Source organism: Trachypithecus francoisi, unplaced genomic scaffold (genome assembly GCF_009764315.1).
Source record: "Trachypithecus francoisi isolate TF-2019V2 unplaced genomic scaffold, Tfra_2.0 Contig01579, whole genome shotgun sequence".
Classification (NCBI taxonomy): domain Eukaryota; kingdom Metazoa; phylum Chordata; class Mammalia; order Primates; family Cercopithecidae; genus Trachypithecus; species Trachypithecus francoisi.
The window spans coordinates 9,687,531-9,699,774 of record NW_022681442.1 but is presented as its reverse complement, the minus strand read 5'-3'; the positions used below and the strand labels follow the sequence as shown (position 1 = coordinate 9,699,774).

The following is a 12,244-nucleotide window of genomic DNA, read 5'->3' as shown; positions in this document are numbered from 1 at the left end:
ATTTAGGCTGGAGAAGGTGGTGAGGAAAACTTTAATAACAACCTTCAGGTGTATAAAGACTTCTGAAAAGAGAGTCTTCATCCATTCTCCACCTTCAGAGAAGACATTCATGACTAAGGGTTGCAACAAGAATGGAGGATGAAGGTGAACAAGCAGGAGAATTTCATGCCTGGCAGAATCATGAGTCATGCGATAGGCATCCTTGACTCATTCTCTGCACATCTTTTGAGGGACAGAAACGGTTCACATGCCCAGTGGATCCAGGCGCAGAGCTCCCTGAAGGCCACAGAACCACAGAACCAAGCTCAGGGTCTTGTGAGACATCTTTGTGGCGTGGCGACGGAAAAGCAGCCCACCTCTTAACCCAAGGTGTTACGTCCTGCATCTCCCTGGGGTGCGTGGCTTCTTCTAGAGGTGACATTTTGGAATTCTCCGAAAGCCCACAGAGACAGGTGTTGCGTGAGCAGCAGGCATTATTTACTGTCCTCAAAGTCCCAATTTTAATAAAGCCCAGAGCTTCCTATCACAAGCTGCGTGGCATGGACAACAACCAGTACTACAGTGGTGCAGCCCCTCCCTAAAAGCATTTACGTTAGTGAACAAATAAATACTGTTTGGTAAAGCCAAACAAAATGCTATGTGAATGGGGAAAATATCCCGTTTATTCCAATGTCTTTCCGATAATGGTCACTTGGAAAACTTGGATAAAGCCCTGTAAAACCCAAGAGGTCATGGGCAGTTTCAAGGCCTCGTAAATGGTAGCTTATTTCTCTTGTTTCCTGTTATAAATACAGTTTGGGTTCTCAGTGTAAACCGGGCCACTAATGCATAGTTACAGCTGATGCTATTACAAATGCATAAAAGTGAGGAAATTCAAAGTTATGATTCCCATTGCCACAGTAACTCAGCCGCATCGTGCAATCTGTTTGTAGCGTGCACTACCGAATGTCGTGTTAACTTTTACTGCCTCTATTACATATGTGTGATGTGAAAAGGTTATGGTGGGAAAGGGAGTCATAATTCTGAATTTTCTGATAGTTATGACTTTAAAGTGAGTTTAAAATGACTACTCTTTTTCATTTGGTTTTTCTTGTTCTGGTTGAGTCTGTTTTTCATCGAATCTTGGATTCTTGAGACCATTCTGGTAGATTCTTCATTTCAGTACAAACGTTGATTATTTACTCCAGTTTAACAAATACTCAAATAGTTTAACATACCATCATGGGAAGAGCAGGGCTTCGAGGAATACAGAGACTACTAAATACCAGCCCTATTCACAATTTCTCCCTTCAGTTGAGGGCATACAAATAATCAAAGCTCACAGTAGGGCCACAATGGACACACACAGGTAAGATGGGAGTCATTCCTGATGGGGCTTCAGGCTTTGTGGAGGGAATGAAAGAGAAGGGAATTAAAGTGTATTCAACCTGTACTAAAGGGGTCCTCAACCCCTGGGCTGTGGACTGGTACCAGTCCACGTGGCCTGTTAGGAACTGAGCCACACAGCAGGAGGTGAGCGGGGGCAGAGGAGCAGTACCGCCTGATCCACCTCGTCTCAGATCAGCAGCAGCGTTAGACTCTCAGAGGAGCACGAACCCTATTGTGAACTGCGCATGCAAGGGATCTGGGTCACATGCTCCTTATGAGAATCAAACTAATGCCTGATGATCCGAGGTGGAACAGTTTCATCTCCAAACCATCCTCCTCTCCCCCGACCTGTCCATGGAAAAATCATCTTCCCCGAAACTGGTCCCTGGTGCCAAAAAGTTTGGGGACAGCTGCTCTACTACATAGCAATACGCTAAGTGGTTTGGGACATTATATTTCACCCTCCACATTTTATAAGGCACTATCCCATATTACAGATGTGTCTCCCGAGGTTACTTGGTTGTGGTAGCAGGGTCTGAACTTCAGTTCAAACATCTAAAAGCTCATACTTGTTGTCTATTATTTTGAGTGGAATTTGGGTTAGATCTTGAAGAATACGCAGGTTTGGGCTTTTTAAATTCATTATTATTACAACAAAAATATATTTGTTATTAAGAGTTTGGGAAACACAGAAGTAAAAACAAAAAACCCACATGTATGACTCATTACACCAAAATTACCACTATTTTAGTATTTTTTAAATTTTCTTTTGAGACGGAGTCTCCCTCTGTCACCCAGGCTGGAGTGCAATGGCACGATCTCGGCTCACTGCAACCTCTGCCGCCTGGATTCAAGCGATTCTCAGGCCTCAGAGATGGAGTTTTACCACGTTGACCAGGCTGGTTTCAAACTCCTGACCTCAGGTGATCCACCTGCCTCAGCCTCCCAAAGTGCTGGGATTACAGGCATGAGCCACCATGCTCAGCCATTTTAGTATCTTTTCTTCAAAGATTTTTTACTAAACCAAAGTTGGTGGGGTTTTTTGTTTTTGCTTTTTGGGCGTGTGCATTGCTGATTGCATGATTCTTGTTCTTTTACACAAATGGGTTCATGGCCTTCCCTTTCCCTTTTCAGTGATTGTAAACTGTCCTAGGCTGGGGAGGAGCACAGCAGTGATGGGGAGGTGACAGCAGAGGTGTGCTGGCTGGTGGTGCAGCCAGGACCAAGCCTTGGACACCTGGGCAGGCCACAGAGCTTGACTGAAATGTCTGAGAGCCAGGTGGGTCCTGGGCATAGACCCCCCAAATGCCTGGTTTACTAGTTAGGACTTTGTTCTGTAAGCCTCATATATGCACAACTAGCACATAGACAGCAGCTAATAAATGTCAAGTACACCTGAATGGGAAGATGCTGATGGCTCTTCATTTATGTATTTATCTATTGAGAGATAGGACCTCTGTTACCCAGGCTGGAGTGTAGTAGTGAGATCACAGCCCACTCCAGCCTCGACCTCCCAAACCCAAGCTATCCTCCCACCTCAGCCTCCCAAGTAGCTGGGACCACAGGAAGGCACCAACACATCCAGTTAATTTTTATTTTTATTTTTTTTGTAGAGATAAGGTCTCATTATGTTGCCCAGGTTGGTCTTGAACTCCTGGACTCAAGCAATGCTCCTTCCTTGGCCTCTCAGAGTACTGGGATTTATAGGAGTGAACCACCATGTCCAGCCACTGATGGCTGTTGATTAGGGGAATGATGTCATTGCAATTGTGCACTAGGACCATTATTCAGGCCATGAAACAAGGTAGATGATGGAGGGCACTTAGAGGTTTCTACAACATTCCAGAGTGAAGGAATCTGAATGCAGACAGGTACAGGGAGAGGTAGAAGAAAGAACGTGGATGAGTGACACATACACATTCTCCAGGAAGGTGTAAAAATACTGGAACCCCAAAACCAAGAGACCAGTGCAAGCTTTGGGTTGTAAGAGCAGAAAATAAAATTGAACTGCTTCCTATCTGCTTTTTAGATTATCTTTGAGACCAGTTTCAGGTAAGAGAAACTTATGTTACCAGCCTAAGACAAATTTGCAATATATTTTACTAAATGTTCATGTTTTCACTACCTTTATACAGAGTGAGTATCCATTTGACCACATCTTGGCTCAGAATTCTCTTTTTCCTCCTCCCTAAAGTGGAGGTCAGAAGTGGCAGGTGACCCAGACACACTGAGGCTGGACTTCATGAGAGGTGGATGGAAGAGGACACTGGAACTGTAGCCCTGGAACAGCCACACGGGTGGGCATCCCCCATGTGCTTGGGTTGCCAGAACAAGGAGTCTTGATTCAGACCCCAAGAGAGGGTTCTTGGATCTTGTGCGGGAAGGAATTCAAGGTGACTCACAGAGCACAGTGAGAAGAGAGAGTTTTCTTGAAAACTGCTCAGTTCCAGAGTGGGGCATCCTCACAAAGCAAGAGGGGGAATGCCTTGTGTTTTAAGATTTTCTCATATCGGAGTCTTATCTATGTGAAAGCTAAGCTAAGCTATGTCTATGTGCGGGTGGGCGGACGGCATGACAAAATTTATTATTCTGCTGATTGAAAGAAAACTATCTCTGGCATGTTTAGTGCATAAGCACATCAAAGCATAACTATAATTATCTTGAGAGCATATATCGTTATGGATATTGGGACATCTGGACTTTCTGTTGTTGTAGGAGTGTGTCTTTGCAGGTATCTCTAAGCTGTTTCCTCAGTTATAAACCTCTTATGACGCTGGGTCATGACTGGCGAGGAATGTGCCCCTTGTTAGTTAGTCTCAAGATAGCGCTGAACTTAAAATGACGTTCCTCTGGCTCTCCTAGGCTCTTGCTTCCCTAACAGGTGCATAAACGTCTATCATGTTCAGATCACCTGTTATTTATTTCCATAGCTCATCCTTTAGTAGATTGCAGACTCATGCAGATGCAGAAAACGTGTTGTCTTTGTAGTCTAAGCACCTCAGCGCAATAGCAAATGGAGCAAGCACTGAATAAATTGCTCTTTAATGAAGATTTCAACAGCAAGAAATAGTGTACATGTGTATGGACCATGTATATCCATATACTCATACATATGCACGTGTGTGTGGAAATGTATATATAGTCACCTATAAAGTGGTAGAGATGTGTATAGATATTTATGGGTGTATCTATTCATCTATTAAGCTTCACTTGTCATGTGTCTGATTGTACAGCTCCCATTGCTGACCATAACTGATGCAAGAAAGAGATCTCAGTTACTCATCAGTGCCTTATCCTCTAAACAGGTGGACCCTGCTTCATGCAAGTGTTTCTGTAAGAAATTTTGTACAAACCAGATTTTTCTCCATTAAATCCAATTCTAGATGTACCTCAGGAGTCTGTATTTAATGTTTTCTATGTATACTTTTGCAAAGTGAAGAGTCATTTCTATAAAGCGAATCATAAATCTTAAATATATCTCTTTTCAAGTCCAAGTTTAATATATCAACTTCGCTTAAAGTTGGAGAATGCCCACCCCTCCGCTTCACACTTTGCTCATCTCTTTGGCAGGAGGGTGAGGCTTCCCTAGCTCTCTTGTGCAGTGTGGGGATGTGCTCACACTGCTTAGATGGCAGCCTGTTTCATTCAGTATTGTGACTTTTGTTTCTCTCCAGAGAGGGATAGAGAGAAAAGGAGAGAGAGAATTTGGTCTGTGGCCTAGGTTGTCTTTTCAGGCCCTTATTCCTGCTTCTTCTGACACATGATTGTCAACATCTCCAGTGGGGTTGGAAAAGACTTTGAGGGGATGATTAGCTTGCTAGGACTGCCATAACACAATGTGACAGACTGGGAATCTTAAACAATGGAAACTGATATTCGCACAGTTCTGGAGGATGAAGTCCAAGATCAAGGTGTCAGCAGCTTTGGTTTCTCCTGAGGCCTCCCTCAGTGGCTTGCAGATGGCCACCTTCTTGCTGCACCCCACATGGTCTTTTCTTTGTGCGCATGCATCCTTGCTGTCCCTTTCTGTGTCCAAACTTTCTCTTTTTATAAAGACATGAGTCAGATTGGATTAGGGCCCACCTTATTTGGCTCATATTAACATAATCACCTCTTTCGAGACCCTCTCTACAAACACAATCACTTGGAGGTACCAGGGGTTAGGACTTGAACATATGAATTTCGGGGGATGGAACACAGTTCATCTCAGAAGGCAGGAATACCTTGCCCAGACTTGAATGCAGCATCCCCTCCAAGTTATATGGCGCCGCAGACCAGGAGACAGAAACATCTGCCTCCCGGTTCTTCCTTCCTCTGGAACCTGCTCTTGCATCACATGTACCCCAGCAGCACGGCTGCGAGCCTGAAACCTGTCTCTAAGATACCAGGCATCTGCCCAGGGAGAAAAGCGTCTCCCCTCAACCCCATGTAATTAATTCTCTACGCTGAAGTCCTTCCCTGGTGTTGATTCCCACTGCCTTCCCCATCCACCTATCCTCTGGTCCCCAGAAGGCACAGTGAGAAGCGGGTTGAGGCCCACAGGCAATTATGCAGCTCCATGGATTCATAATTCAAAATAAACCCATCAAAACATTTGCTCTTACTTTTAACCCCGTTGTCCCCCAATTGGAAATGTTAAGACACAACAGCAGAAGAGATAAATATGGCAGACAAAAGTTTTCCCACAGCCTTTAGCCCCTTAAACATTCTAATCCTATTGAAGATATTTATGCCTGGCCAAGCACCGGGGCTGGGGGCTGGGCTCCTGCCGGCTGCCCCTCGCCGAGCCTGCCCGGCTTTGTAGAGACAGCTGCCTGTTGCTATGCGATTTGGTTACAGAAGGGCAATGCAGGGCACCTAACCCAAGTGCTTTTTTAACCAAACCACATGCTTATTAAAAGAATGGAGAAAGTTTCCATTAAAATATCTGGGCTGATTACATTTGGAAACTTAATAACATGCGTTGACTCAAATAACTCCCATTGAACTGAACTCCAGCAGGGCTCAGAGTTCACCAGGGGAACAAATATCTCTGATGCAGCTTGGCATCTTAACCCTGTTTAACATTTTAATTAAGAAGGGAAAATTCGGTGTCATTTGCTTTTCTGCAGTCTCCAGGAGCCGCAGGGTTCGCGCTTGAGAATTCCTCCAAGAGTCCGACGGAAAGAAATACATTAGCTAATTAGGGGTGATACAAAACATCTATAGACAAGACATATACGCTCCCGCTCTGCTTTGTTGGCCAGCTTTTCCACTGCCCTCCCCTTTCCAGGCTGATTTCTTAAAAGAGGATGCTTGAGTATACCTTCTTTTTTTTTTTTCTTTTAAATACTGTTAATTGAGAGTTAAATTGTTGCTTGAGTCTTTTACTCGACACAGCCAGAGAGAGGAGAGGAGAAAGCATCAAGCTACAGCCCGGTTCTTGGGAAAAGCTCGGAATGTAGTTACTTCAGAAAACATGTCCTCAAGTCCTCATTTCATAACCAGCAAAACTCATCATTTTCACTGGTATTTCCTTTTTCTAGCCAGGTGGACACTCTGGGAAATGCTCCTCCTGATGGCTCAGTTACGTAGAAAAACGTATCTTCCCTGTTTTGCAAATGAGCTTGCAAAGCAGAGTTTAAAACAGCAGAGGTGGCTGCATCCACACCACACTTGGCTGGGCTACTGGCTTTGCCCCTGTTCTCAAAAAGAAAAGAAAACACAGCACATCGAAACAAGAAATAGTAGAAAATCCGTTTCACCAGAGGATGTGTAGAGATTTTTCAGTATATTTCCGAATCCAAAAAGTAACCAGCAGAGGCTCTTTATTTCTTTATTTTGGTTTGCTTTGCTTTGAAACCCTCAACCCCGAGTTTCTGTTAATTTTAAGCCCGGTTCTCCTTTGGACGTCCCTTCATCGACACCCCAGTCCTGTGCTGCTGTTTCCTTCCTGGGAATCCTCCCTGCCCAGTTTGGCCTGCAGTCTCCTTCATGCCCCAGGGAAGACCATACTCCATCACCCCCTCCGCCCTGGACCCAAAAGGGATGAGGAACAACTGAACTATGTGTTAATTGCGTTATGGCGCTTTCTCTAATGCAATAGTGGCCTTCTCCATAGCAACCATGATTAAAAGATGCAGAATGGCGGGTCCTCCAGGGCCTGTCTGTCTGGGAAGTGATTGCCACTTTACAGAACAATTCAGTCCAGATAGAAGTTTATTGTGCACATTTCGCCTAAGCTGACTGCTCAGGTCACACTCCCCAAAGCCTCTTTCTCTCCCTCGGAGCACTATTTTCAGACTGATTTGGGGGAGGGAGCCACGGGAAATTTGCCGCCCGGGCTGGGGGTGGTAGATGGGAGCTGTGTGGAGCTGCAGGTGGGGGTGGGGAGCGAGAGAAGAGAGGCGCCCTCGCTCCTATTCAGGGGCTGGGGAAGAAAATAATCCCAAGCTTGCAGCCTGAATGTAAGTCATCGCCAAAGAAGCCCCATGCTTCATTAAGCATCTTAAAAAATGCCCATTGAGATGCCCAGAGGGGGTAAGGTAAATTCTCTTTCCATTTTTGTGCCTCTTTCTAAAGCACACAGCATTCCTATTTTATACACTGTAGGGTAAGTGATTTTCAAAGTTGGAGGGAGGGGGGAATTAAACATTATCTGGACTACAACACACAGGACGGGGTGAGATAATCGTTCTGGCAGATTGCAGGATCTCCAAGGGAGGGGCGGAGGGCATCCGTGAGTCCCTGCTTCTTTATCTTCCTTCTTCCATGCCCCTGTTCCTTTTCTCCTCTCCTGCCCGTAGGGTGAACCAAAAGTCCAGAGGCTCCGCTCACCCACACCTGTGGTGCTGAGATGCAGAGCTTGCACACGCCCTACACTTTGGATACACATATGAGGAACTGACAAAGACTGTACTTCAGCCACCAGGAACTAAAAGTCGCCAGGAGGCACTCCAGGTAGCTAGAGGCACATTTTGGAATATTAAAAGAAACTAAACATAATTGTGATTTCAAAATCCAGACTCAAGCTTGAACACATCCAAAAATATGTTCTTATAATATAAACAGATTTTAAAGTGTCCAATATCAGAGCCCAAGTTCTGGAATCTAAAGGCCTGGGTTTGAATCTTGACTCTGGCTGCTCAGCCATGTGACCTCAGGCAAGTTACTGAATCTTTTAGAACCTCAGTTTCTCCATCTGTAAAATAGAGACGGCTGGGCACAGTGGCTCACGCCTGTAATCCCAGCACTTTGGGAGGCCGAGGCGGGCAGATCGCCTGAGGTCAGGCATTCCAGACCAGCCTGACCAACATGGAGAAACCCTGACTCTACTAAAAATACAAAAAATTAGCCGCGCGTGATGGCACATGCCTGTAATCCCAGCTATTCAGGAGGCTGAGGCAGGAGAATCGCTTGAACCCGGGAGGTGGAGGTTGCAGTGAGCCAAGATTGCGCCATTGCTCTCCAGCCTGGGCAACAAGAGTGAAACTCCATCTCAAAAAAAAAAAAAAATAGAGATGAAAATAGCACCTATGTCATACAACTTCTAAGAGAATTAAAAGAGACAATTATGTAAAGCATTTATTTCCTGACACATGGCAATACCCAGAAACTAACAATAATAGTTGTCATTATTACACAAGAGTAGTGCTCTGTGTTTGCATAGCACTCGATGGCTCAATTACCATAATTACCTCTGATAATCTTCCTGACCAGCCTGTGCTATTCTTTTTTTTTTTTTTTTTTTTTTTGAGACAGAGTCTCGCTCTGTTACCTAGGCTGGAGTGCAGTGGTGCTATCTCAGCTCACTGCAACCTCTTCCTCCCAGTTCAAATGATTCTCGTGCCTCAGCCTCCTGAATAGCTGGAATTACAGGTACATGCCACCACGCCCAGCTAATTTTTTTTTTTGTATTTTTAGTAGAGACAGGATTTTGCCATGTTGGCCAGGCTGGTCTTAAACTCTTGGCCTCAAGTGATCCACTCATCTCGGCCTCCCAAAGTGCTGGGATTATAGCGCCTGACCCCTCCTATGCTATTCTGCCTCTTTATGCCTTGCCAGAGGGAGGTCAAAGCCCCTTTTCCAGGTATTGCCAGGCTAAGCAGAGCAGGCCAATTGCTAGGTACAAAACAAACCAAGAAATCTAACCTCCAAACTCCAACCCTAGGGACCAGGATTGTTCTGGACTATGGGATACAGTTCTGCCATCCTGGGGCTCACAGTTCAGGCTGCGCTCAGACATGGAGGTGAAGGCAAGAGAACACAGCAAGGGTGGCTGCCCCAGGCCGAGGAGGCCACGCTTCTCTGGGAGACTTGCTTCTATTAACAAAATTTAAAAGATAGCCTACTTCAGGGGCCTTGGAGTGCTTAGATTTCTCTAGGAAATAAAAATGCTATTTATACTGGCATAAAGTATAATTTTTCACACTTTTGAAAGTGTTTGAAGAAAATTGGATGAAGACCACAAATCTAAATATTTATAGTGCCAAGAAATTTGTGCTAATGTGATGTATTTTCGACTTTAGAAAATAATTCATTAATATTATTACTATGTTAGTAATATTATTTCCCAAGGAAATCTCCAAATTTTAAACAAAAGTTAATATACAAATTAATTTAGGCAAAGAGCCTCCTAGTTACATTTTGTACACTGGCCATTATCTTTTGTTATTTGTTTTTGTTTTGTTTTGTTTTGAGATGGAGTTTAGCTCTTGTTGCCCAGGCTGGAGTGCAATGGTGCAATCTCAGCTCACTGCAACTTCCACCTCCTGGGTTTAAGTGATTCTCCCGCCTCAGCCTCCTGAGTAGCTGGGACTAGAGGCATGTGCCACCACACCCAGCTGATTTTTTTTTTTTTTTGTATTTTTAGTAGAGATGGGGTTTCACCATGTTAGCCAGGCTGATCTCAAACTCTTGACCTCAAATGATCTGCCCACCTCAGCCTCTCAAAGTGCTAGGATTACAAGCATGAGCCACCACACCAGGCCAATCTTTGTATTTAATATGAAGATGCAATGCTCCCCAAAGGCTTTTGCCCAAATAGCTGCAGAAGCAATGAGAACAGGTTAATGAACACTCAGTCTGCAAGGCCGGCCCACCCTAAGCAGACAGACCTTCCCATGAGGCTGTCAAGACTCTTCAAGTGTCTACTTAAGTATGGTCCAAGAACCAACAGCATCGGCTTCACCCAGGAGCCTGTTAGAACTGCAAGATTTCACCCGTAACTGTGTGCCGTCCCCTCCTGTCCTCTTTCCATCATTTTTCTGCACCACCACAATGGTGCGCATGAATGTCCTGGCTGATGTTCTCAAGAGCATCAACAATGCTAAAAAGAGAGGCAAACACCAGGTGCTTATTAGGCTGTGCTCCAAAGTCATCATCCGTTTTCTCACTGTAATGATGAAGCATGGTTACATTGGCGAATTTGAAATCATTGATGATCACAGAGCTAGGAAAATTGTTATGAATCTCACAGCCAGGCTACACAAGTGTGGAGTGATCAGCCCCAGATTTGATGTGCAACCCTGAGATCTAGAAAAATGGCAGAATAACCTGTTTCCATCCCACCAGTTTGGTTTCATTGTACTGATAATCTCAGCTGGGATCATGGACCACAAAGAAGCAAGATGAAACACACAGAAGGGAAAATTCTGGGGTTCTTTTTCTAGAGCTGTAATACATATTTACAAATAAAATGCCTCATGGACCAAGGGAAAAAAAAAAACAACTGCAAGATTTCAACATCCTCAGCCACCTATCCACCCAGGCCTACAGAATCCAAATCTTCACTTTACCAGATTCCAGGTGATTTATATGCACATTAAAGTTTGAGAACTGGTGGTCTACACAGTTTTCACACAGCTGAGTGAAAAGGCAGTGGTCCCCCAATGAAAGACTATGTTTCCCAGCCTCCCTTGCAGCTAGGTGTGGCCAAGACACTCAGCTCTCTAAGACACTAGGCTCTCTGGCTGAGAGACTAAGTTCTGGCCAGTGGCAGGTGAGCAGAAGTGACATGTGCAACTTCCCAGTGTAGTCCTCAAAAAGAAGGAGACCGACACATCCCCTTCTCTCTTCCCCTTTCTTGCTGGCCAGGTTTAGACATCACAGCAGGAGGTGGAGCGGCTGTCTTAGATCAGAAATGGAATCCCCATGCCAAGGATGGCAGAGCAAAGAAGAAGCCTAGATACTTGATGATTCTTTAGCTTATCATAGCAGCCTTACCTCCAAATTACTACACATCTTTATTTCTACATCTTCTATGATAACATCTTCCAGTTGCAATCTGTATATATGTCATTTCTGATACAAAGTGAGCTTTTGGTGGACAGAGACCATACTTTGTTTTTATCCTCTATATTAACTGGTTCTGTCATGCAGTCTTGCCTTTAATACATGTATGCATGACTAGAAGTTAAGTGAATGAGTAAATGAATGAATGATTTATAATCAAGAAGTGCTCACTAACCTCCCACTAGTCAAAGATGAGACACTATGGGGTTTAATGAGGATAATGATTGCAATGGATTAAAACTCATTAATATGTTTATGGATTCATGATTATATATATTAATATATAGACATATGTGTGTGTGTGTGTGTTTGTGTACCTAATTGGTCACCTTCAGAGAATAAAAAATTCAGTCTCATGAAAACTGGTAAATAAAGGGAAAGGACCTAACATTTATCCTTCATTTCCTATGTGAACTTTACAACAGGGTAACAGTAGACGAGAAGAAGCATTTTCTTATATAATTCTAGCTAACAAATGGTAGAATTAGAATATCACCATTTTGCAACCCCTCCCCAAAGGAATTAGTGGACCCAGGCATACAGTATTAAAAGCTGCTAATATCCTGAAAACAGAAACAAGACGTTACATGTCTCCTGTAGTCTG

The 12,244-nt window shown here is 44.1% G+C and overlaps 1 pseudogene; it reads left to right on the top strand.

Annotated features, from left to right (window-relative positions):
* Positions 1 to 10,570: 10,570 nt before the first annotated feature.
* On the top strand, positions 10,571 to 11,018 carry LOC117064321 (annotated as a pseudogene).
* The last annotated feature ends 1,226 nt before the right edge of the window (positions 11,019 to 12,244 follow it).